Below are 25,870 nucleotides of genomic sequence, written 5' to 3'. Positions count from 1 at the left end.
CGCCAACCTTCTGATCAGCAAGTCCTAGGCTCTGTGGTTTAACCCACAGCGTCATCCCAATTTTGGAAGGACTGAGCTAGATGGGTCATGGCTCCATACAGCATCCTGTTCTCACAATTGCCAAACAGATGACTATGGGAAGTCCCCAAGCAGGACCTTAGCTCAAGAGCACTCTCCTCTCTTGCAGTTTCCAGCAATTGGCAATCAGAATCATTTCTGCCTCCAAGAGTGGAAGTAAAGCAGAGCCATCAGGGTTAGTAGCCACTGGCCCTCCTCCGTTAATCGGGCTATTTCTCTTTTAAAACCATTCAGGTTGATGGCCATCACTGCGTCTCATGGAAGCACATTCCAGAGAAGGTAGATTACCCATATAGCTGAAGCAGATACCCATGAAGAGCAGTGGGCCAGGCATGGCAGAAGCAACTTTCTAAACTTCCTTTTGGATGTACCAGGTGCCTTCCTGTTAGCAACACTGGTTGCTACTCACAGCCAAGCTCTCTGCACTGCACAGTAGGACACAGGATAGGTAACAGCAAAGGGCCTAGGTTCTACAGATGAATGGACTTATTTCCTGCTGTGGACCGTCACTTTCAAGTGGCTGTGGTGCCAGCTACTCATCTCCCTCATAGACGTGATCTAGCAGTCAGATCTGCTTTTTGCACGTACTGTACATTGTTTAGCACCGGAGATGGAGGAGGGAGAGATCTAGTGATAGATTATGCTGCAGATTGAAGCAGTTTAGCTAGGCAGTCAGGCAGAACTGCAGGAATGGAAAGGGGAAAAGAAAGGGACCTGGATGGTACATTAGGCTTAAGAGAACCAGGCCTCTACCACAACTCAAAAGAAATTCCAAGTAGAATATAGGGAGGCCAGACAATTTGTTCCTCCATCCCAGGAAAATCTATTCTTAGGAGCCACCCACAAGAGATGGTGGAATCTCCTTCCTTGGAGGTTTTTAAGCAGAGGTTGGATCAGATGTGTACCTAGGCTCCCTTGTACCCTCGGAAAGGAGATGTATCGGCACCTTTGAAGCTGGAAGAGACAATGTACCAGAATCTTTGTAAAAAAGTTTTTTGCCACCTTTCCCACTTACCCAGCGATTTCCTCTGTGGCCACGAAGGTTGGGTCTGCTCTCCTCCATCTCTATTGGTCCATCTCTCTGTTCCTGCCTCCCTCCCTCCCTCCACTCACTGCTTTCTCTTTGGTCTCCTTCCTCCTCCCCTCCTCCCCCCAGTTTTTCCTCCTCCTGCAACTCTCCCCACTTCTAACTGGAGAGGGGACCCTGCAGGGTTGCTGCAATGGCCCATGCCAGTGACCAGATTCCTCCGCCAAGGCACTCAGAGGAGACTGAATGCCTCACCCAGTTTCCCACAGCTATGGAAGAGCAGCACAAGAGGAATGCATGGACAGACCTTCTAGCCACTCTGAGCCAGAGTGGAGAGGCATGATTTTTGCACCTCTCTCCCCCCCCCCCGCTGGGCCTGCGCCCTTACGGGCCAACCCTGGGTTGGATGGCCATGTGTCATGTATGATCTAGTTGAGGTACCTGCATTGCAAGGGGTTGGACGAGATGAGGAACCTTGGGGTTCCTTCCAACTCTGCAATTCTATGATTCTATGACTCAGAGAAAGGCTAACAACTCTTAATCACATAAACAGTACTAGTCTCGGGCCTTTGCCTCAAGCAACATACTACCTTGTATACAGGTCTCTAGCCTTTCTAGAGTGCAACCTGCTGTTCCTTGGGAGTACCTGATCCTATCTACTTCCTATCTGTGGTTTCAGCTGTTAGTCTCATGGACACACCTCTTTCCATTACTCAGTTTAACTGCACACCTGGCTATACATCTGCCTCTGGCCACCCACTTGAAGAGTGCCACCTCCCTTGCTTTGGCTAGGAGCTACTCTAGCGATATCTGCCACTCCATCCAGCTCTGAATTCATGGGGGCTCTCCGCTATAGGCCAAAATGGGAAGGCCTGGGGGGAACTGCTAAAAAATCTGGTTTTAAAAAAAACATGGGGGGGACGACCAGGTTTTTTTCCAACGGCTTCGGGGGGGAAATGGGGGGGGGACCCTGTATCCGCCCCCCCATGTTTCCAGTTTTTTTCCGGGCCTTCCCATATCTAGGCCCAATACAGCAATATGGGGAGCTGCCTTATATCAAGTCAGACCATCTAGCTCCATTTTGTCTATGCAGAATGGCAGCACCCTCCAGGATTTCAGATATTGTTTTCTCCCTGAACCTGGGACCTTCTGCATGCAAGGCAGATTGTCTCCCAGTGAGCTACCTTCGGTGCCAGCAAGTCAGCTGAGGGCTTAAGGAAAGTGTGTCAACTTCTTTATATTTTTGGTTATAGTCATTTTGCTGCATGAGGCGGTTCACAGTTTTCTGCCGAGCTCTGAAGTTCCTTTGTGGCACGAAGCAATGCAGATCTGCAGGGGATGCACATTTAATGTTTATATAAGCCAGCCGTTTTTCAAACTGTGTTCCAGGGAATCTTATCAGCTCCTCAGTAAGAGGATCAGTAACGCCAAACAAACTTCCCTAAAGACAGCTTGCATGCCCCTACAGATCTTCCTCACCTGCTGGGGCGCATGAAGCATGCCCTAGATTGCACTCCATTCATGCAGGGCAGGAGCAAATCCCAAGAAGTGCAAGTATCCTATACGAACTGAAAGTATGCCCTAAACCAGAAGCAGGGAACTCCAGCCCTGCCTAACGACCTAATCCAGCCCACCAAACCTTCCAGAGTGGCCTTCCACAGGCCCCTAGCCCAATTTAGCTGTGGTGGTGATAGCAGAAAACTTGGAGAAAATGTGACAATGGACCTTCATTGGACCTTCATTGGGGATGGAGGGAATCCACAGATGGACTGTCCCTCCCAGTTACTCAACAGGCAGGAATATGCAAATTAGACAGATCTTATATTATGGTGGGAGGGCAACTGGCAAGGCCTTGACAAGTTTGTGATGGAGGCAGTGGGCAGAAAGCTGACCCATGAGAGAGATCCAGTGATTTATGGGCAGCGAGGGGAGGAAGGGGGAAGGGTCTGAGCAGTGAGAGACAGAGGTAGAGATGCAAAAATAGACTGCTCAGGTAAGGGGCAGGCCAGCCAAATCCCGACTGCCCTCTTCCCTGCTGTCTCCTAGAAACAGAATGGGCTTGAGGAGGGAAGTGCTGAGATGACCTCCATGCAGGAGAAGTCTCAGGTTGCATGTGAACACCACCAGATGAGGGACATAAGCCTGGGGGAGAGGCTGATGTTTCCACTGCTCCATCAGGCACAAAACTGGAAAAGTTAATATCAGCTACGTAGATGCTAGAAGCATGTGTGCATGTGCACCTTAGGAGCTGGGCAGTACCACCCTCAGGCCAAAAAAGAAGCTCCACCCCTGCTGTAGAGATACTACAGAATCCTCCCCAAAATACAGGATTCCCACAGCAGATGTGAAAATAGTCCTCTAAAGATTTGTGCTTGTGCAACAGAATGTCTCCCACTGTGCCTCCTACTCTTTTCGAACCTGCTCCAAAGGGTTAGGTCCAGACACAAAACAGATATGGGAGAGAAATATAGGTGAAGGAGAGGGGGGAAGTTCTGTTGCACAAACATGTTTCTTTGTGCTAACAGATCTAGTTACTTCACGCTACACTGAATACCACCCAGAGAGTCTGAATGCCACCACTATGAGCAAATATCAATAAAATATGAAGTGTGGCCATCCTAAAGCTTCAACCAAAGAGCAGCACAATGCCAGATTGTGAAAAGAAGATACATGCAAGGCATCAGAAATCAGAGAACCATAAGGGGGTGTAAATGAAATGCCTTGTTATTTTTAGCATTTAATAGCAGCTGATGGCTGGTGGTTAGAGGCAAACAACAGAGCCCAATTAAGACAGCAAGAACAAGACTAGGCCTCACCAGAGCCCCAGTCAGCCTTTGTGCATATATTCCAAGAAATAAGTAGCTATTAATTCTTTTCATTTTAGAAGGCTATTTCTTCCACTTGTCATTTGCTTTGACAGTCTCTTTCTTTCTTTCTTTTCTTTTCTTTTCTTTTCTTTCTCTCCCCCCTCTCTTCTGTGTACCCCAAACACCTGTAGAGACATTACAATTTTATATACAAAACCCCTCATACAGTGAGTTCCTCCCTTTCAAGACTTCTATTTCTAAATACTAAAACACCATAAATGCAACTTATTTTGAAAAGTGCAAATCTGCAGCAACAGAATTCCTTTATTTATATTCCTTTAAGTCGGGGATAACTGGCTCACCACTCTGCAGCATTATACTGCAAATACCCTTTCAGAGCAATACACCGGTGTGCAGAGGGGCAAACGACACGTTGCAAGGGGTTGCACAAGTGTGTAAGGTTGCAGTTTTGGAGAGGAGCTGGGGTAAGAAAGAGACATAGTTTTCACCTCCCATAATCATTTCTCCATGTCAGGTGCACCTGCCCAAACTCATGCAGGATTCCAGATGCATATACTTCATAGGACACACAGTTCAATTCAGGTACTGCTACAATCCCAGCAATGAAATCATTGGTGGAAATAGGTGGGTGGGTGTCTATTATTAAAAAACAACAACAACAAATAAATGGAGGGGGCATGGCTAGCTGGAAAGGTAAATGGGGGCATAAGTCTGTGTCTCCAATCCCCCCAGGACAAAATCTAAGCAGAGTGGATCCTACTGACATCTAAACAAAAACTTTATACAGCCCCAGCAAGGTGATGATACAAGGAATACAGGGACCTAAAAGCAAATCTGCAAGGCTAGATTTTCAGGAAGAAATAGATGGAGCTCTGTCTGAGGCTTCAGAGGAGGTCTCAGACACTGACATGACCAGAGGCAATATGAGGACTCCAAAAGGCAGGAGAGTATCTGCCACAATAGGGGAGGACAGAGATTCAGATGAGTACATAAATTAAAAAAAGGCACTGGCCTTAGACTGGGGAGCAGCCCTAGCTCTGCTTGAGTAGAAATTTGATGTGCTATCTAACCAGCTACCAGATATTTATAAAACAGCAAATGATGCACACAATCTTGCTCTAACCAATCAGTCTGAGATCCAGCTCTTACAAATGATGACTGAAGATTTAGCTATGAAGCTGGAAGAACAATTGGACAAGGATTTGAGGAGGGAAATAGTCTACAAACCTACTAGAGAACCAGGAAGTGGGGGGCATGGTTCAATTCATTACTGATTGGATACTCTCTCTGAATATAAACATACCACTGTCCCCCAATGACACAGAAAGAGCTCATCAGGTTCCAGGAGGCAGAAGCAGAACTGGGGAAGCCCTGAGAGATGTGGTAATTTGCTTTGAACACTATAGGCTCAAAGACTCAATTTACAAAACACTACAGAATGTTAAAAACATAAAGTACAGTGAATCCACCATTGAAATATTCCAGGACATCAGCCCGGCCACACAGGGATGGTAGGGTGCTCTCTGGCCTTAAACATCGGCACTAAAAGAAGTGGGCATAGCATATCACTGGGGCTTCCCTTTTAAGTTGATAGTCCAGCACAAAGGCAGAACCTGGGTTGTGAGTGATAACAACCAAGCTGACAACGTGCTCAACGAGCTCTAGCTCCAAGCAGCAGATGACCAAGCAGCAGATCAGAGCTTGCAGGGCAGCAGCTGAAGAAGGAGCAAAAAGGGTTTTCTTGTGTGTGTGTTTCTTGTGGCTGATTAGCTGCTTTCCCTGTGCAAAGGTCAGAGGGGGCAGGGTTTCTGTTGAGGTAGGTGATTAGCTGTGGGAGGAGCTTATCAGAGCTTGCAGGGCAGCAGCTGAAGAAGGAGTTTGATCCATCTCTTAGATTTAGGGGAGCTAGTCTCAAACGTTTGTTGGGGGAGACCTAGGGTTTTTTGGGGGGGAGTTATTTGTCCTGTCTGCATGCTTCTTATGATGGAGGACCACTGTAGCCACCCCCAACGACACGTTCTCAAGATGGAGAGTGAGGGAACAGCTGCAGTCGCCTGCGGTTCCTGCACAATGTTTGCCATCTTGCCAAAGGTTGTAGGCAGCTTTACCTGCAGCAATTGCATGTTGATTGCCCTCTTAAAAGACAAAGTCCAGCAACTGGAGGAACGTGTAGCTACGCTCCAAAGAATTAGAGAGCTGGAGCTCTTCTTGGAAGCAACAGAGCACACCGTCTCCACCAAGGAGGAGACAGGGGACTCCCCTGAGAAGGAGGCTAGTTCACCAACACAGGAGCCAGATATATGGAGAAACGTGACTCAAAGAAGTAGGAGGCCCAGGGTTCGCTCTGATTGTTTAGAAATACACAATCGCTTTGAGGTCCTCTCCCCTAGCATGGAAGACGAAGAGCAGACTCCATTTGAGGATCTCTCCCTCATTACTGTCGATCAGGTATATGAAGACGAGCAGCAAAGTCAGTCCTCAGGGAATGTGCAGGCGACCTTGGAACAGACAGCTCACGAAAGAACCCCGACCAAACCTAAGAGGAGGCGTGTAGTGGTGATAGGGGATTCCCTACTGAGGGGAACAGAAGCAGTAATCTGTGGGCCTGACAAGATGTCTCGGGAAGTGTGCTGTCTCCCCGGGGCTAAGATCCAAGATGTAACTGAACGACTGCAAGGAATCATAAAACCCACTGAGAAATACCCCTTCCTCTTGGTTCATGTGGGAACCAATGACACTGCAAGCAATAGCCTCCAGAAGATCAAAAGAGACTATGAGGCTCTGGGCAGGAAATTGAAGCAATTAAATGCACAAATTGTCATCTCATCTGTCCTCCCAGTTGAACGACGTGGCCCAGGGAGAGAGAGAAAAATAGTGGAAGTGAACAGCTGGCTTCGCAAATGGTGTAAACAGGAACGGTTTGGATTCTTAGATCATGGACTGCAGTTTCTTGAAGATGGACTTCTGGCAAGCGATGGGCTGCACCTCACAACGGTTGGGAGGAATGTTTTTGCCAAAAATCTCAGAAACCTCATCAGGAGGGCTTTAAACTGATGTGGGGGAGGGAGACAGTGCTCCTGAAGGTAGGAGTCTATCAATTGATGAAGATGATCATCCAAATGTCATAGACCAAATGGAGCAAACAGCACGCAGACCTAGTGGTGGGAGGAAAAAATCCTTAAATAAGAGACACGGGGGAATGATTAATGGACTTCAATGTCTGTACACTAATGCGCAAAGCATGGGAAATAAACAAGATGAGCTTGAGCTCTTGGTACAGCAAACTAAATATGACATAATAGGCATCACTGAAACCTGGTGGGATAAGTCCCATGACTGGAATGTAATAATGGAGGGATACAATCTATTTCAGAGAAATAGACCAGACAAGAAAGGAGGAGGAGTGGCGTTATATGTCAGGGATGTGTATACCTGTGAAGAGATCCAAGATTTAGAACCTCAAAGCCAAAGTGAGAGCATTTGGGTCAAAATTAAGGGAGAGAAGAATAACAGGGACCTCATTGTGGGAGTTTACTATAGATCCCCAAGCCAAACGGAGGACATAGATGATGCCTTCCTGGAACAGATGGCCAAGCATGCAAAAGGAAGGGAGATAGTAGTAATGGGGGACTTCAATTACCCGGATATTTGCTGGATGTCAAACTCAGCCAAGAGCATAAGGTCAAACAGATTCCTCACTGGCCTTGCAGACAACTTCGTTGTCCAGAAAGTGGGAGAAGCAACTAGAGGAACAGCCATTTTAGATCTGGTCCTAATCAATGTTGATGACCTGGTTAGTGGGGTAGAAGTGGAAGGATCATTAGGCGCGAGTGATCATGCTCTTCTGAAGTTTACTATACAGTGGAAAGGAGGAGCCAAGCATACTAGGACTCAATTTCTTGACTTTAAGAAAGCCGACTTCATAAAACTTAGGGAAGTGCTGGGTGAGATCCCATGGACAGTAATACTAAAAGGAAAGGGAGTTCATGATGGCTGGGAGTTTGTTAAGAGGGAGATAGTAAAAGCACAACTTCAGGCAATACCAATGAGACGGAAACATGGAAGGTGCCTAAAGAAGCCAGGGTGGCTATCTAAAGAACTTTTAACTGAGTTAAGATTAAAAAAGGATGTGCACAAAAAATGGAAAAGGGGGGAACCACCAAAGAGGAATTCAAACAAATAGCCAGCACGTGTAGACACAAAGTCAGAAAAGCTAAAGCACAGAATGAACTCAGGCTTGCTAGAGAGGTTAAAAGCAACAAAAAAGGCTTTTATGGGTATGTTCGTAGCAAAAGGAAGACGAAAGAAAGAGTGAGGTCACTCAGAGGAGAAGATGGTGAAATGCAAACAGGGGACACAGAAAGGGCTGAACTCCTCAATGCCTTCTTTGCCTCAGTCTTCTCCGATAAAGAAAACAATGCCCGACCTGAAGAATTTGGAGCAAATGATTCAGCAGAGGAAACACAGCCCAGAATAACTAAGGAGATAGTACAAGAATACTTGACTAGTTTAGATGTATTCAAGTCTCCAGGGCCAGATGAACTGCATCCAAGAGTATTAAAAGAACTGGCAGATGTGATCTCAGAACCACTGGCAGTCATCTTTGAGAATTCCTGGAGAACAGGCGAAGTCCCGGCAGACTGGAGGAGGGCAAATGTTGTCCCTATTTTCAAAAAGGGGAAAAGAGAGGACCCAGTCAGTCTGACATCAATACCAGGGAAGATTCTGGAGCAGATCATTAAGCAAACAGTCTGTGAGCACCTAGAAAGGAATACTGTGATCACCAATAGTCAGCATGGATTTCTGAAAAATAAGTCGTGTCAGACGAACCTGATCTCGTTTTTTGACAGAATTACAAGCCTGGTAGATGAAGGGAACGCAGTGGATGTAGCCTACCTTGATTTCAGCAAGGCATTTGACAAGGTGCCCCATGATATTCTTGTAAAGAAGCTGGTAAAATGTGGACTTGACTATGCTACCACTCAGTGGATTTGTAATTGGCTGACTGACAGAACCCAAAGGGTGCGCATCAATGGTTCCTCTTCATCCTGGAGAAGAGTGACTAGTGGGGTGCCGCAGGGTTCTGTCTTGGGCCCGGTCTTATTCAACATCTTTATCAACGACTTGGATGATGGACTCAAGGGCATCCTGATCAAATTTGCAGATGACACCAAACTGGGAGGGGTGGCTAACACCCCAGAGGACAGGATCACACTTCAAAACGACCTTGACAGATTAGAGAACTGGCAACCAAAATGGTCAAAGGCCTGGAAACGATGCCTTATGAGGAACGGCTAAGGGAGCTGGGCATGTTTAGCCTGGAGAAGAGGAGGTTAAGGGGTGATATGATAGCCATGTTCAAATATATAAAAGGATGTCACATAGAGGAGGGAGAAAGGTTGTTTTCTGCTGCTCCAGAGAAGCGGACACGGAGCAATGGTTCCAAACTACAAGAAAAAAGATTCCACCTAAACATTAGGAAGAACTTCCTGACAGTAAGAGCTGTTCGACAGTGGAATTTGCTGCCAAGGAGTGTGGTGGAGTCTCCTTCTTTGGAGGTCTTTAAGCAGAGGCTTGACACCCATATGTCAGGAGTGCTTTGATGGTGTTTCCTGCTTGGCAGGGGGTTGGACTCGATGGCCCTTGTGGTCTCTTCCAACTCTATGATTCTATGATTCTATGACCCTGCCCAGCGCTTCTTCCCATCCCAAGCACCACCATATGACCTGAAGGGTGCTGCTTCCCTAACATACAGCAATCTATTAGATGAGGGGTCAGCAACCTAAGGCCCATGGGCCATAAGTGGCCCACGGGGGTTGTTTAACTGGCCCACGAGCCGCCCCCAAGCCAAGCCACCCGCTCGGTGAGTCCCAGCACTCTGCGCTAAACTGGCACAGCACGGTGTGGGGACTCGCTTCTGCGGTCCCGGAAATTGCGTCTGCACAGACGCCAGAAATTACATGTGGATGCAGATGTAATTGTGGGCGCGCCCACTCACACATGCGTGCAATCCAGCTCACGGAGGGATCACCACTGGAGTGAACCAGCCCAGGTGAGGTAAATCTTGTCGACCCCTGTATTAGATCATGAAGTAGAGGGTGATAGAGGCCTTATAACTGTATGAAAATCAGATTTAGGCCATCCAGTCGAAGATCACAAATGGAAAGGTATTTGGACACCCCCCCCCAATATCTCTGCTCCTTGCAGGAAGACTTGCTCAAGGACATCCTCCATTGGCACTGGACACCAATCAGGCTGGCACAAATTAATTCCTCCCTTTCATATTGGAAGGGCTGTGGAAATCTTGGGGCATTTTTTCTTAGCTGGTGGGAATGCCCCCATGTTAAAAAACTTTTGGAATAGAGTATTGTCACTTATATCTGAAATTACAAGCCAACCCCTTTCTCCAAATCCTGCCTTAGCCCTACTATCTTTGGACACTAAATTCAACTCCACCCTGCACCACAGGGAACTAGTAGGCTTCTTAGTGACCACAGCATGACCAACAATAGATCAACGTTAGAAGAACCAGACTGAAATATAAAATAAAAAAGTAATATGTTTGAATGCTGAATGCGAACATCTATGTCTAGAGTCAATGGATAAAACAAACATCATTAGATGTACTGCTAGATGGTACTTAATGGTTCCTATATTTATATTTATATCTGTATAAAAACCAATAAAGTTTCGTTAATAAATAAATAAACCAGGCAAAGCAATGAGATCAACCAGGATTAAACTGCAGTGCAGATATGAGCTAAGAAATATATGAAGCTTCATTGGGTCTTTTTAAAGAAAGAAACTGCCCCCCATAAACCTAACTGAACCTCAATACATTTCACCTACGACAAAGTGACCAAAGGGAAGGTCTTTCTGCATTTACTGAAACTGCCAGCATTTCAATCCTGACATGCCGAGAAAGACAGTTGGGCAGAAGGATATAATTACAGGCACCATTCCTTTTATTCCATATGCATGTTACACTAGCTGGTCTCTCTCTCCCTCACCCATAAATTGCTCCAGCATATAGCAACATGATTTGGACTCAACATTACTATACAGGAGAGGCTAATCCTATCAAGGGTCCTTGACAGAGCTCTTAAGACCCCCACAGTGTTTAAATGGCAAGGGGAAACGAGAACAGGTCAAGGGAGATTTACAGTTATACTGCAGCTTGCCTTCGGAGCAAGAACCAGTAAAAGGTGCAAACATGTCTACCTGGGATTTGGTTTGCATCTGTAACCCACAGAGCAATTGATGAAAAAGGTGAAGGGCAATCAAGTAGAAAATCAAGTGTAGAATGCTTCAGCCATATGTTAAAAGAGGAATCCTAAAGAGGCATTCCGGAGACTTCCAAGGGCTATACGGAAAAGTCTGAGGCATTGCATTTAGCTCCTAGGACTTGAAATTCCCACCACCAACATAGATGTTACTGCTGCTGCAGCTATTTCAAATGCTTTTCTTTGAATATTCATGGCATCCTCAGTGGCAAATACTTATCTACTCACACCAGAAGTGCACAACTTAAGAAACTATGCCCAAATGACACCATATGTATTTGTTCCCTAGAAGATGCACTCTCTCCTCACTCGGGCAGCTGGATAGTCTGCAGCTCTTGCCTGTTCCTGGTGGCAGGAGCAACTGTTGAATGCTCTGCGATGTAAAAAGAAAAAAAGGAGTCCACTGTCTTCAGAGGTTACTGGTGTTGTTGTAACTGTTTCAACTGCCCCTTCTGATTTAGCAACTGTAAGAGGCCTCAAATTTGGTCACCCAAAGAACAAACATACAGCCCATTTCATCTTCTTACCACATCACCATCCTGCAGCAAGTTCAATCCATTGATGGAACAGCAACAGACAGCTCCACACTGGCACAGCATTTTTCTTTTCCCTACTTAACTCCTTGGCAAAGCGAAGATGTTGCTACCACCACGACAGTGTCATGGAGACTCTCTGTTGTTATAATTACAAAGAACCAACATCCTAATAATTATTTTCCTCTAATCACCCACATGGAAAATTGTATGTGTACAGGAGAATGTGTTTTTAAAATTAGCTACTCTCTCACAACAACCAAAGTTGGGTGGGACTAGCATAGAGACAAGAAGAGGAACTCCATTCTGAGATCCAGACAGAGTTTCAGGGCACCTCCAGACTCACATTGGTAGCTTGACCGAAGTGAGATGATGGTCCCCCCCCCCCCTCAGAGGCCCAACCTGAACATGAATGCATGCATTCAGGTCCATGAAGAAGCATTTTTGTGAACCAGCTGAGACTCATGATGCAGTGCAGTAATCGTGTGGTTGCAATGACACTAAAAGGGAAGGGGTCTATCAGTGTGAAAACAACCACCTCTAGCAAGGAAACACAGCTCTACAGTAATGCACATGCTTTGCTTGGATATCTGGTTACTCCCTTTGGCCCCTTCTGCACTATTAATCTGTAGCAGAGCATACCACTTTAAACAGTCATGGTTTTCCCCAAAGAATCCTGGGTAATTTGTTAAGGATGTGGAGAGTTGTTAGGAGACCTCTCTTCCCCTCACAGAGTTACAATTCTCAGAGGTTAAATGACCAATTCCTTTTCCAAAGAAACTTTGGGAACTGTAGCTCTGTAAAGAGAAGAGGGGCTCCTAACAAGTCTTGGCATCCTTTACAAACTACACTTCCCAGGCTTAAAGTGGTATGATGGTGCTTTAAATTGGATTGTGCAGGTGGAGCCTCAGTCTCTTCCACTCCTAAACCAAGGAAAGGAGACAGCAGTGGTAGTGGCAACAGAACTGCTGCAGCTCACTTTAAGGCCACCTCACAACTCAACTCCCAACCCACTAGCTGAAGGAGAACAGCAACAAATCAGAGAAAGACAATGCAACCTCCTCTCCCACTTATGTTTGAGGTGCTGCTGCCTCCATCAGTTAATCCTGCATTTGTCCAACCACCACCCTCAGTGCTTCCTCTTTCAGTAAGTTCACGACCTCTTGTCCAATCCACATACAAAAGCCAAAGGCTACCAACATCACTATGGCAGTCTTGACGCCAATTTAATCAGTTCTTTCTTTTGTTTTCTTTTAAACTAAAGTTGCCATTGATTCAGTCACTGAGTGATCAGCTTCCCAATTACCCAGACAGGCAGCTGGAAGTCAAGTCAACTTCCCATAACAAGAAATGAGAGGTGGACATCTCTCCTGTCCTGTGCCAAGGGTTTATTTCAACTAAAAAAAACAGAGGCCAGAGGTAGAGCTCTGTGTGTACATGCACAAATGCACGTGTGAAGGGTGGAAAAGGGGGGGGGAGCCAGGGAGTAGTAAAGCCACTGGACTTTGCCTAAAGTGAAATTTCAGCACAAAAATCATGGTAATAATAAATAAAATAAATAGCAAGCAGGGCCATATATTGGCTGGGCCATATATTGATATCTTGTCGATTTGAAGTTCGTTTGTGATATCAGTTTCATAATTTTTGACCTGGCAATATATTGCAAATCATGGGGTGGGTGGGTGCAATGCAAAAATCACAATGTGGAAAACACTGTGAAGCCATCCAATGCATCTCTCGATTCCTGCAGCCCCTGTTAACTCAGCCAGCTCAACTCTCCCCTGCTTCCTGCAGGGGGCAGTGAATCACAAGAGCAGGTGTAGGCAAAACTCACCATGCAAGAAAAACTTTGAAGCCAGCCAATGCTTCCACATAGCTCCATCCTTATTTCAGACATCGTGATACATCAGTATATCATAATATTTAGCTGGAGATATAGCACAATGTTGAAAACCAGACATTGCCCAGCCCTAGCAAGCAGTAACCCCCAGTTAGGCACAAGAACATCTGGAAACAGTCAGTTGCCTTAATGATTATCAGCACTTTTTTAAAAATATTGTTTTAACAGTGCATACTGCTTTTATGTTTTATGATATGGCAATATATAAATATTTGTATAAATAAATAGTAATGGAAACCAATAATTATGCTTGTACTCAAGACTGACTGGCCAGGACTGTAGAAACCCCAGCAGTTGAGGCTCACTGTGCCAGATTGTCTCCAAGTTGCAGAATAGAGGAAGACAGCCAACTCCTTTTGCTGCACATGAGGTGGCAAGATGCCAGTTTCACTCAGAGCAGAGCCAAGTCCTGCCCCCTTGCATTGAGCAGTCAGGAAATGCATCCCTAGGAAGAGCCAAGTTCCTGGAGAGCACTGGAGTGACAGGGCTAATTCTTGCTTCTTCAGAAGGCAGTCCTCTGGGAGGAACAAACTCACTCAAGCTAGACACACAATTAAAACTAGCTCTGGACAGTCTGTCCAACCATGGTTAAGAGAGAGATCAATCAGGGTTTCATCTGTACCAGACCAGAGCATAACAAGGCCCATGCAAATATCATTTCAGAGGCTCCAAGATCTACTCTGCTAAAAAAGCTCTCCAAATAGTTTTGGGTATATCCCTCTCTGCCAAACCTCTTCCATACAGGTGAGAGAGTTACTCTGTTCTATGGAGGAAAGGCAGGATATAATACAAATACATACAGGTTTGATACCAATATAACTAATCCTCCCACTATGCAAATTAAATGAGCTTTCATGGTTTGCACAAGAAAGCTGTATACATATGGCTATACATCTCTGAATCTATATTGGGGATCAAATATCTGACCTAGATGCAAGGAGGTTTGTAGTCATGTTGGCAAATCCATGCATTCCCCCTCACCCACTAACCCATGCTGCAAAGCAATACACCACCACCTCTAATCTGTCAATGGCTGCATTTGCACATAACAGTGAGCCAAGAAGGCTGGTGTAATAAACCATACTGTGCACAGGTCTCCATGCTAATGTACTCAATCCAACTGATCCTGCTTCACTCTTCTCTTGGAGGAAAGGAGTTAGCTTAGTGCTGCACCCAAACCCAGACCAGTGGTTACTTTCTCTCTAGTAGGTTACGACTGCTAGCAAGACTGAAAATTACGGTTTACCAATAGCTAATAGACAGGGGCTAGTTAAGGAGGAACCAACTACAACCCCAGGTTCGGACACAATGAAATTATCAGTGCATTTACTCACTTCTGACAAAAGCAGAGTCAATCAGGAGTGACTGGGCACTTGGTTTATTAAGCCAAGCTACATGGCTTACTATAACACGCAATAGTGGCTAAGGCAGTTGAAACATAACACTTCCCTTGCAACCTATTCCATGTCTTCTGTGCAAATCTATGATAACTGTTTTCTCTCATTTATGTTTTCATGGCTAGGTGCTTAGAGGCAGTGTTCCCTTGACCACCAGATGGTAGATATGACCAGGGGAAAGCTATAATCTTATCACCCTGCTCATGAGCTTCGTAAAGTCACCTGGATGGTTGATTCCAGACGGCAACATTGGCAGTCTGATCCACTAGGACTGCTCCTCATTATTATTATTTTGGTCACCATCCTGAAAGCACAACATGGGCAACATGGGACTTTTTGGAGTGAACACCACCACCACCCATCACAAATTATAGACACATCCAATACCTGCTGTTCCACCAAGGTATTTGTTGTCCTATCCTACTCTACATCTCAGGAAAGCAGAATACAGTCATACCTCGGAAGTCGAACAGAATTTGTTCCGGAAGCCCATTCAACTTCTGAAACATTCGACTTCCAAACTGTGGCTTCTGATTGGCTGAAGGAAGCTCCTGCAGTCAATCAGAAGCTGCAGAAGCCCTGCCAGATGTTCGGCTTCCAAAAGAATGTTCAAAAACTGAAACACTCACTTCCGGTTTTCGATCATTCGGGAGCCAGAACGTTTGACTCCCAAGGCGTTTGGGAGCCGAGGTACAACTGTACTGTGGTCTGCTCTTACAGTAGAAGTCGAAATGGACTCCCTCACCGGGCATAAACTTCAAGGTAGCATTTATTTTGGCAGCAAGTTCACATACTTTAGATACAAAGACGTCCACTCAACCTTGTTTGCTTGTTTTTGCCCATACATAGTCGCCTCTGGCTGTTCAAATGAACGGTGCTCAACACAAAGGGGGCAGAATGCAGGTTAAGGAGAAATGAAATGTTTTAAGGCAGAGAGGGAAAGCCTGTGATCTTGCAGGTGCTGCTGAACTCCAAATCCCACCAGTCTTCAGCTAACAGGTCAAGATCAGGGATTATGTATGCTGCAGTCCATCAACATCAGGAGGGCCACAGGTTCCTCATTGCTATCCTTAGAACAGGCATCCCCAAACTCGGCCCTCCAGCTGTTTTGGGACTACAACTCCCATCATCAATAGCTAACAAGACCAGTGGTCTGGGGGTGATGGGAGTTGTAGTCCCAAAACAACTGGGGGGTCGAGTTTGGGGATGCCTGCCTTAGAACAAGGCAAGGCAGAGGGGTCTGGTCATTTTCTGGTTTCCCAGACAAGCAGCAATAAATGACCCTAGTTCTAAGACAGGGAACCTTTTTCAACCCACATTCCCTTGAAGGCACCCCTCTGGGTGGTGGGCAAGGCTAGAAGCATAAAGTGGGTGGAACAATGAACACTGATTTCACCTTTGTACAGTAAGTTTCTTTCTACACACCCCCAGCAGTCGCCCAGTGTATGGCTCTGCTTCCTTGTGGACCACATCAGTGAGGCCAAGAGGTGGGTCTTGTCCTCTGGGCAGCCAAAACCTCCATACACAGTGCCCAAGCTTAAGCTCTGGAGAGGTCATGTTTGTGCTGCTAACACTGCAGAAACAATACAGGAGGCAACTGCTACAAGTTACCAGTTTCTGCAGCCACAGCTAGTGCTGTGATTCTCCAGTGGTTTGACCACCCCCAGAGGCACACTCCATTGTCTCTCAAACATATACCGTAGATTCCAACAATATCTCACATCCCTCTACATTGTCCAGGCAAGGAAGCAGTATTATCAGAGTTCAGGGACACGTTATAGTCATGTAAAGTAGGTAACAAAGCAAGACTGGGGAGGGGTATGGACTGGGGAGAAGGGAGCAGGTGTTGCTTAGAAAGAGTCCAGAGAGCCAAACAGCAAGGTGGTCCAAGGCATTTCAGCACCTGAGGCAAAACTTCCCACTGCCAGACCCCCCCCCCAGCAGTGGGGCTTTGCTATTGGCTCCTCCCTTCAGGAGAAGTTGCTACAAAGCTGCACCACACCGCTGGGCAAGAGAACAGCTCTCTTCCCACCCATCAGCAAAGCTGGGTGGCAGAGCACCTCCCCTCTTGTTCAGTTGGGAGGAGGGGAAGTGTTCTGCAGAGTTTTGCCACCAGCCCCTTAGAGGCCAGGGAGACCAGTAGCAGTCTTCTCTCTCTTCTCCCTCTGACCATCATTGTCCCACCACCAATCCTTGAGCTCTTAGCCTTCTTTCCTTGGGGTTCCCCAGCTGGTTCCTCCCACCATTCTTTTGCATCCAATCCATCTGTGACACTAGTAGACAGAATGTGAAGAGGAGTAAGGAGAGTTGCACTACTTGAAGTTTCAAAAGGTTGATGCCAAAAGCTCTCTGCCAGAGACCAGAGTCTCCAAGACTTGCAAGATGAACTCCTCAATCTCTCAAAGAGCCATCAGTTGTCATTGTTTGTGATGGTTCTACAAATGGACTTAAGACAGGTGCATGGGAGACACCCACCATTTCAGTGAGTGCTGGATCAAAGGCACCAATACCTCTTGATTCAGACTGCTAATTATCTAAAGTCAAATCAAATATCTTTATTGTGGTCCATAGACCCATAAAACAGATTCAAAACAAGATACAGTTAAAACAACCAACCAGCAGGCGAAAGAGACCGAGGTAGTCATTTTGTTATGTCTAGAGCATGATGGTCTTTGATTCTTGCGACCTCCGAGAGAAACTTTGCCATAGTCAGTGTAATATCATTTGACCTATCCTCCAGAAGGTATTTAATATGGGAGACTTCAGATTTTTCTGGCAGATTTGCTAATAAGGGTTTGATCAATTGATCCTTTGCTTGCTCATCTAAAGGTGAAAACCTGGGGTGGGTGGAGCTCTGGAGTGAGACCTCACTCATTAGATAGTGTTGATGGTTGAAATCCTAATTCCAAGGGGAGCTGCCAGAGATTAAAGGCAAAACTAGGAACAGCTAGAAGCCTGATGAAAGTTTGCATCTCTCGGAAGTGGAAAAGATATTGAAAGGTTCCAGGCAACTCTTTTTTAGGTTTAAGAAAACCATGATGTTGCAGATCATCTAGGTAACGATGTACGTATGTTCCTGCCCTGGTGCCACTAAACCATGGGAAGGCAAACTAAGGCCCAGGGCTGGATCTGACCCAATCACCTTCTAAATCTGGCCCGCAGAGATGGTCTGGGAATCAGCGTGTTTTTACATGAGTAGAATGTGTGCTTTTATCTAAAATGCATCTCTGGGTTATTTATGGGGCATAGGAATTTGTTCACCCTCCCAAAAAATATAGTCCAGCCCCCCCACAAGGTCTGAGGGACAGTGGACCAGCCCCTGCTGAAAAAGTTTGCTGACCCCTGCAATAAACCTCAGTAAATCTCCTTGGAGATGAAGAGAGGCCAAAGGTTAAGTCTTGGAAGTGGAACCGTTAGGTCTCATACATGAAGCACCAATGTCTCCTGCTTATGGGAATATGAAGATACGTGGGGAGACCATTGGCATCTATATATCTCACCAAAACTTAAGACATACAAGAATTGACTTTAAAGTCTCCATTCTGAATTTGTGTTTGGCGAAGGAATGGTTGGCAGGTTTGAGATAGAGAATTGTGCATGTTTCCCTGTTATTACTTTTTTGGAGCAGTTAACACCACTGGGTGGGGGAATGGGACTCTGACCTCTCTGTTTTGAGGAAACTGGCTCTATGATGTGGATCTCGAGAAGAGGCATAATGTCAATTGCATTCCTTTGATGTATAACTGGATTGAGAGACAGGGGAACTGACACTCCCCCCCATTCTTTGAATTCCAAAGCACAGCGTGGTACTGATGTCAAGGGTTCCAGCAATTAGAAGGTGCTAAGAATCGGACATGGGGGCAGGAGGGAGGAATAAAATTGACCACCCAACACATTTTCCACAGAAGGCAGAGTAGAGTCAGGCGGAGATAGGCGGCTGGGAAATAATGTCAAAGCTTGGGTTTGCCCCCCCCCCCATTACTGCTGCTGCCATATGAGATTGAAATCACTTGCAAGAGCAGGTGGACTTGGAGGAATCAAAGGATTTAGCCTGCTTACAGCTTTTCTTACTCCAGACCAACGGGACCTAGCCCAAAGCTGGCTGTTCTCCTCCCCAGAAAGGAGATTCAAGCAGGCTGGCAAAGGAGGAATGAAGCAATTTGTCCCTTCACCAGCAGTTGATTTCACTTGCCTACATGGAATTCCTGGTCACTTTTTATCACCAGTGAATGGTTCAAAAAACAAGACTGCTTTAGTTCTGCAGAATGCTGCCTTACACTCTTACAGTGAGTCAAGACTTTGGTCCATCTAGCTCAGTACTGGCTGCACTCACTAGCTCTCAAGGATTTCAGAGAGGGTTCTTTCCCAATCGTACGGAGAGATGCTGGTAATTGAACTAGGACCTTTTGGATGCATAGCAGCTGCCCTACCACTATTACCCTGATAAGACGGTTCCAAAGCTGCACTCTTGCTGCTGAAAAAAGCCGCAGCAGGTTTTACTCCAGAAAGAGATGGAAGCAGCACATACCTTTTTAAAAACTGGAAATTCATAAGGAAGAAAATGTGCTCACAGATAGGATTGGCTCACTAGCTCCTCGTCTGGATGCTTCCACCTCTTCTCCTTCCAGATTTTAGTTTATTGGAATAAGAACACACAAACACACACCACACTTCAATTCTTCGTTGCCAAAACAAGGCTCCTTTTTGCTTGGCTGCTGCCAAGAGCAGATCCCACCCTTTGTAGTTCTGGCAGAGCTGATAGAAGGAGCTGGAACCAAATGCCAGAATAACTTGATATTTCAGTTCAAATGTCAGTTACTTTGCAACAACTTACCCAAGGCAAGCAGAGGGAGAGTGCGGGATAAAGGAGGAAGAGTTATCTCACTTCCGAAAAAAGTTTTCTCTTGCCACTACTCTGCCCTGAAAGCAGATGCAACATAGAGCATTTCCAATCATTCATGCCACAGTCAGAGATGTGAAGATCCAAGCATTACACAATCAGGTTTATCTTGGGTCACAAAATGCACTCTAGGTCTCCAACAGTGACAGTTTCTGCCTGTATGATAGCTAAGAGCTAAGAGCATCTCTCATGGATTTGGCCTGCTAAAATCAGCAGTAAGATGGCACTGGAAGTCAGCAGCTGGAAGCCCCAGGGTCAAAAGCAGCCCCCTTCAGTATCTTGAGCTGTCTCATCCCAAGTGCAGCTTAAGGATAGTCTGGTGCCTTATGCTCCATCTCAACCATTGAGATCCGCTTATGCAGAACTTTGGGTGGTTTCCTATGCCACTGACATTTGGTTGACCTTCACTAGGGACCAAGCCCAGCTGTCAGGCACCTGGGAACTGGGCAGCAGAAGCCTGCTTTCTTTTGCCAATGCACAATCTGCACTTTGCACTTTAAGGCTCCCAGTTGCACATAGGAATCTGTTCCTCCACCTGCCTCATACCTGATGTCACATAAAATATGGGGCAAGCGGGCGTGTTTTGGGGAAGGAAATTACAGGCAATATTTGAACCCCTGGTGGGCACAGGGTTCCCCACCCCTCTTCTAAAGGGAAACAGGAAAGAGGAGAGCACTCAATAGTAATATGCTGCAGAAACAAGATGAGAAGTCCTAAAGGTACAAAATGACGACAGTGAAGAAGAAAAATCAAAAGATGCACAGGTTTCAATCTTGCACATTCTTTAGAGAAATTCTAAATACCCTTGCCATAATGTTCCTGTTTGCCTATTAATAATGAGAATATGAGTGTTTGTCCTTTCTTTCTCCCTCTCTTGGCTTTGCAGGTTAACTTTCCAAGTCTAGAGAATGGAAAGCTACGAGTATGCCAATGAAGAACAAATGCTGTTCCTTCCAGGAGTCAAACCATACAATTTTCCTGAGAATGTGGAAGCTCAAAGTGTATATGTATTTGAGTCCCCTCACACCAACAATATTCTTTTCCTTGCTGACTCCAAGGCAAAGATGGTGAGCTGCTCTATTATTGGATGCCACTTTATTTTCCAGGACAATAGTACAGTATATTTCACTCGCTGAATGTTTGCCCAGAGCGAGTACTTGGGCTCTGTTTAAAAAAAAAGGGGGGGTGCCAAATAGCAAGGAAGGTTTCACTGTTTCAGAATACACGAACTCTGGTCTGGTCGAGGCATTACATACCACACACCCCAAAAGCGATGTATCACTGAAGTGTGGAATTTCTCAAAGTTTTGAAAAAATACACCACCGCTAACCCTCTCTCTGTGAAAGCATGGGGAATGGTTGTTGTTGTTGTTTTTAAACCACAGGTTGATTTACAAGCTGTAGGGCTGCCAGTTTAAAGAAGAGTTTGCAGCTTAGTGATAGATCATCTGCTTGTCATGCAAAAGGAAATAGGTTCAATCCTGACATATCCAGTTAGAGCTTGGAGAGATCCGAGTTTTAAATCTTTTGAGAGCCATTGCCAGTCAGTGTAGACTGCTGAACTAGATAGACGAAAGATCTGACTCTGTGTAAGGCAGCTTCCAGCATTCCTGTTTAATTCAGCCTCTGTATTCAGAACCATGAGAAGTAGAATCTTGATTTATTTTTAAATGAAATGCAGCAACAGAGCACATGATTTGCACACAGAAGATCATAGATTCAATTCCTGGTATCTCAGGGTATGGCTAGGAGAGAATCCCATCTGACACCCTGGAGAGCTAATGACAGTTAGTGTAGACAATACTGAACTAGATGGACTTACGGTTTGACACATTATACAGTAAAGGCAGCTTCCTTTGTTGTCATGTGTCAGATAAGTTGGTTCTACAGGGCCAGATATAATGAGCTGGCTACCCTTCTCACAATGGATGAAGACTATCATGGGTGAAAACTATCTGGGACAGTTCTAGGGTAGAGAGAGCCCAGGCAAAGTACCCAGTGGTGGACCCCTCCTGCCTGAGCCACAGGTCAACAACATCTGGAGGGCCAAAGGTTCCCCACACCTGGTATACACCTTAGACTGAATTCTAATCTACACTCAGCAGAACAAGTAAAAATATATATTTCTTAATCTTTTTTTAAAAAAATTCAAGAGTATTTCAAAATAACCAGGTTTAATTTTCGCAAAACATGTTAAAAGTACATACTTGCAACATCTAAAAACTGAATCACATATGACTCTAAGGTCCAACAAATTCCTTCATTGCCTCACTGACAATTTCATTTCCCTAAAGGTGGAAGTACCAACAAGGGGTTCATCTATCTTGGACCTGGTCCTCACCAATGGAGAGGAACTGATTGATGAAGTGGAAGTACTCAAGAAACTTGGGAGGAAGTGATCATGTCCTCCTGGGTTTCATGATACAGAGGCAAGGAAAAACTGAGTGTAGTCAGACATGAACTCTGGACTTTAGGAAGGTCAGTTTCAAAAGGCTTAAGGAGCCACTGAGTGAAATCCCATAGTCAGAAATACTCAATGAATAGGGAATCCAAGATGGATGGGATTTTCTTACGGATGAAATATTGAAGGCCCAAATGCAGACAATTACAACAAAAAATAAAAGTAGGAGACATCTAAAGAAACCAGTGTGACTGCATAAGGAGCTTAAAGATGAGCTGAGGTTTAAGAAGGGCATGTATAAGAAATGGAAGAAAGAAGAAATCACAAAGGAAGAATATACAGAAATAGTCAACAGCTGCAGGAAGGTGAGGCAGGCCCAAACTCAGAATGAACTGAAGCTTGCAAGACAGATTAAAAATAACTACGTTTCTTTGGCTATATTCAAAGCAAGAGGAAGAGCAAGCAAGTAGTAGATCCTCTGTGTGGGAGGATGGAGAAACGCTATTGGGTGACAAAGTGAGGGTGGAACTGCTCAATACCTACTTTACCCCTGTCTTCCCCCTGTCTTTTTCTTTTTTGATGGGAGTTACAAACTTGGTGGATCAGGGGAATTCTGTGGACACAGTGTATGTATCTTGACTTTGTTAAGGCTTTTTACAAAGGGTCCCATATATTCTTGCAAGGAAGCTGGTAAAATGAGGGTTAGACGAGGTAACTGTTAGGTGGATTTGTAGCTGGTTGTCTGACCAAATCCAATGAGTGCTCCCTAATGGTTCCTCGTCATCCTGAAAAAAAGTGTCAAGCGGGATGTCACAGCCTACCTAGTGGCAGTGAAGGCAGCAAAGAAGGCATATATTGCTGCCTCCATTGCATCCTCATTATGTCATCTGGCAGAGCTTTTCCAAGTTGTACAGGGCCTTTTGTCTGGAGCACAATCTAGTCCTGTTGTGTTGGATTAGTTTTAGTTGGTAAGGCTTGAGGAGGTAGACAAGGTGCCTTCTCTGCAGTGGTTCCCCGTCTGTGGAATGATCTCCCAAGCGAAGTTCGCCTGGCACCTTCATTATATACCTTTAGGCGCCATTGTTGTTCAGCATCTTTATAAATGACTTGGAATTGAGGTGGTGCTCATCAAATGACAGCAGACTGGGAGGGGTAGTGCCCCAGAAGACAGAATCAAGATTCAAAATGGTTTTAACAGATTGGAGAACTAGGCCCAAAGTAACAAAGTAAATTTCATTAGAGACAAATGTAAGGTTCTATACTTAGGCAGGAAGAACCAGATGCACAAATATACAATGGGGTACACCTGGCTTACACTGTTCGAAATTAACTAGTCGCCAGTCATTTTGCGACTCAAGAGAGCCATCTAGCAACCAAATTGAGATTTGCTGTCACCTTGTTTGCCAGTGAAATAAATCTCCCCTGCAGGAGAGCAACTGAGCTTTTCCATGCTACTCCCCTGAAGACTTTTGATGTGCTAAAGAGTCTCCAATGTGGCACTGTTTGCATAAGTAAACAAACAACCTGCAAAGCTCTCTTGGGGGTAGGGAGCAGGAGGGGAGATTTAAATCCTAAGCAGGAGACAAAGCAAACTCCCATACAGCCCACCCACCCCCACTGCTCCCTCTGTCTCTTTTTGCTTTTGTTCCACTGTTAATGAGGCACCAGGTTTCAGCTTACTTTATTTGACAATAAGTTTACTTTGTTTGTTTGTTTGTTTGTGGACATTTCTTTCTTGTTTACATAATGAGGTGCTGGAAGGCTCCTTTGGAGAGGTTTGGGACCTCCTTTCTTCCCCCAATATTTAGTAGAAATATTATGGCATTTTAAAACTTAACACATTTAAACCTACTTAGTAAGTCTGACATCTCGTTGTCCCATTGGCTGGGACAAGAAAACACTCTTGAGAGGACATGGGCACCCATCAAGGGAGAGGGGGAGGAAGGTGCTTACATTAATCTTTTAATGTTTTAAGAGATTCTCAGATTCTGGATATTAAAAGGAAGGCCTGCAAAATGCACTAACGTTTACACAGTTAGTTTGCCACAGTAAATGTGGCATCCCAGGTACCCAGAACCTTTCATGTAACAGAATTTTGAAGGCTCAGGTATACAGGCAGTCCTGCAAAAAAAAGTAAAAAAAAAAGTTATCTTGTGAATGGAGACTACTGCTCAAAAATAATGAATGCCAATCCCATTTGCTTGGATCTATTTCAGGAAGATCTATTTCAGTGTAGAAATGGTTAGGATTGTGCTGTTAGGCCTGTTCTTCTAAGAAGTTTGGTTATAACAGGCATATTTAACTGTGACTGCAGTACTTGCTGAAGCTGCGACACATATTGAGCGCTCTCTCTCTCTCTCTCTCTCACACACACACACACACACACACACAAGTATTTATAAATACTTACGTTTAGCCACTATTGCTGAGGCTGAGCCCAATTTATGTTTGTGATGTCAAATTAAGAACTGCTATTAAAAATGTGTTATTAACAACCTGTCACTGATATGAATTGTGTATTGGTTCATGTGTTTCAAAAAAATAAATATAAAGTGCTGCTACAATGGGGGGGGGGGTGTGACTAGCCATTCTGCTTTTACCCCTGTAACCCAGGTTCCAGGAGCCATTTGGCTTTTAGCTTTTCTATCTCAGTTTCTAACACTGCTGGCTTACTAGTACTACATGTGAATCAGATCTAGGGTCTTAATGGACCACAAGCTTAAGTCAACAGTGTAATGCAGCAGCAAAAAATACTAATGCTATTCTAGACTGCATCAACAGAAGTATAGTGTCCAGATCAAGTGATAGTACCACTCTATTCTGCTTTGGTCAGCCCAACCAGATGATCAAGGGTCTGGAAACAAAGCCTTATGAGGAATGGTTGAAAGAATTGGTAAGTTTAGCCTGAATAAAAGGAGACTGAGGGGAGATATGATAACCATCTTCAAATATCTTAAGGGCTGTCACATGGAAGGGGGAACAAGCTTGTTTTATCCAGCACCAGAGGCTAGGACATGAATCAATGGCTTCAAGAAGTTACAAGTTACAAGAAAAAAAGATTCCGATTAAACATCAGGAAGAACTTTCTGACAGTAAAAGCTGACTGACAATGGAACAGACTCCCTCGGGAAATGGTGGACTCTCCTTCCTTAGAGGTTTTTAAGCAGAGGTTGTATGGCCATCTGTCAGGGATGCTTTAGTTGAGATTCCTGCAATGCAGGGGGTTGGACTAGAAGACCCTTCGGGTCCCTTCCAACTCTACAGTTCTATAACTATTGCTCTACCATTGAGATTTTCCACACCACCAACATACTATAATGCACTGCAGGTGAGCTACATGGCCAGAGGTTTAGGATTATGATATTAGGCTGTACAAAAACTCAATTAGTTGCACATCAGGCAATATACTAATAGCCGCTCTGAGCCCGGCCTTGGCTGGGGAGGGCGGGGTATAAATAAAAAATTATTATTATTATTATTATTATTATTATTAATAATAATAATAATAATAATAATATACAAAT

At 45.0% G+C, this 25,870-nt stretch overlaps 1 protein-coding gene across 4 annotated transcripts in view; it reads right to left on the bottom strand.

The window, feature by feature from the left end:
* SCAI (suppressor of cancer cell invasion) overlaps positions 1-25,870 on the bottom strand; it is an 81,139-nt gene that overhangs the window by 50,854 nt on the left and 4,415 nt on the right. The gene's annotated exons all lie outside the window — the stretch shown is intronic.

This window comes from Podarcis erhardii, assembly GCF_964252035.2.
Source record: "Podarcis erhardii genome assembly, chromosome: Z".
Classification (NCBI taxonomy): domain Eukaryota; kingdom Metazoa; phylum Chordata; class Lepidosauria; order Squamata; family Lacertidae; genus Podarcis; species Podarcis erhardii.
The sequence above is the reverse complement of the archived record's forward strand: the minus strand, read 5'-3'. Positions and strand labels throughout refer to the sequence as shown.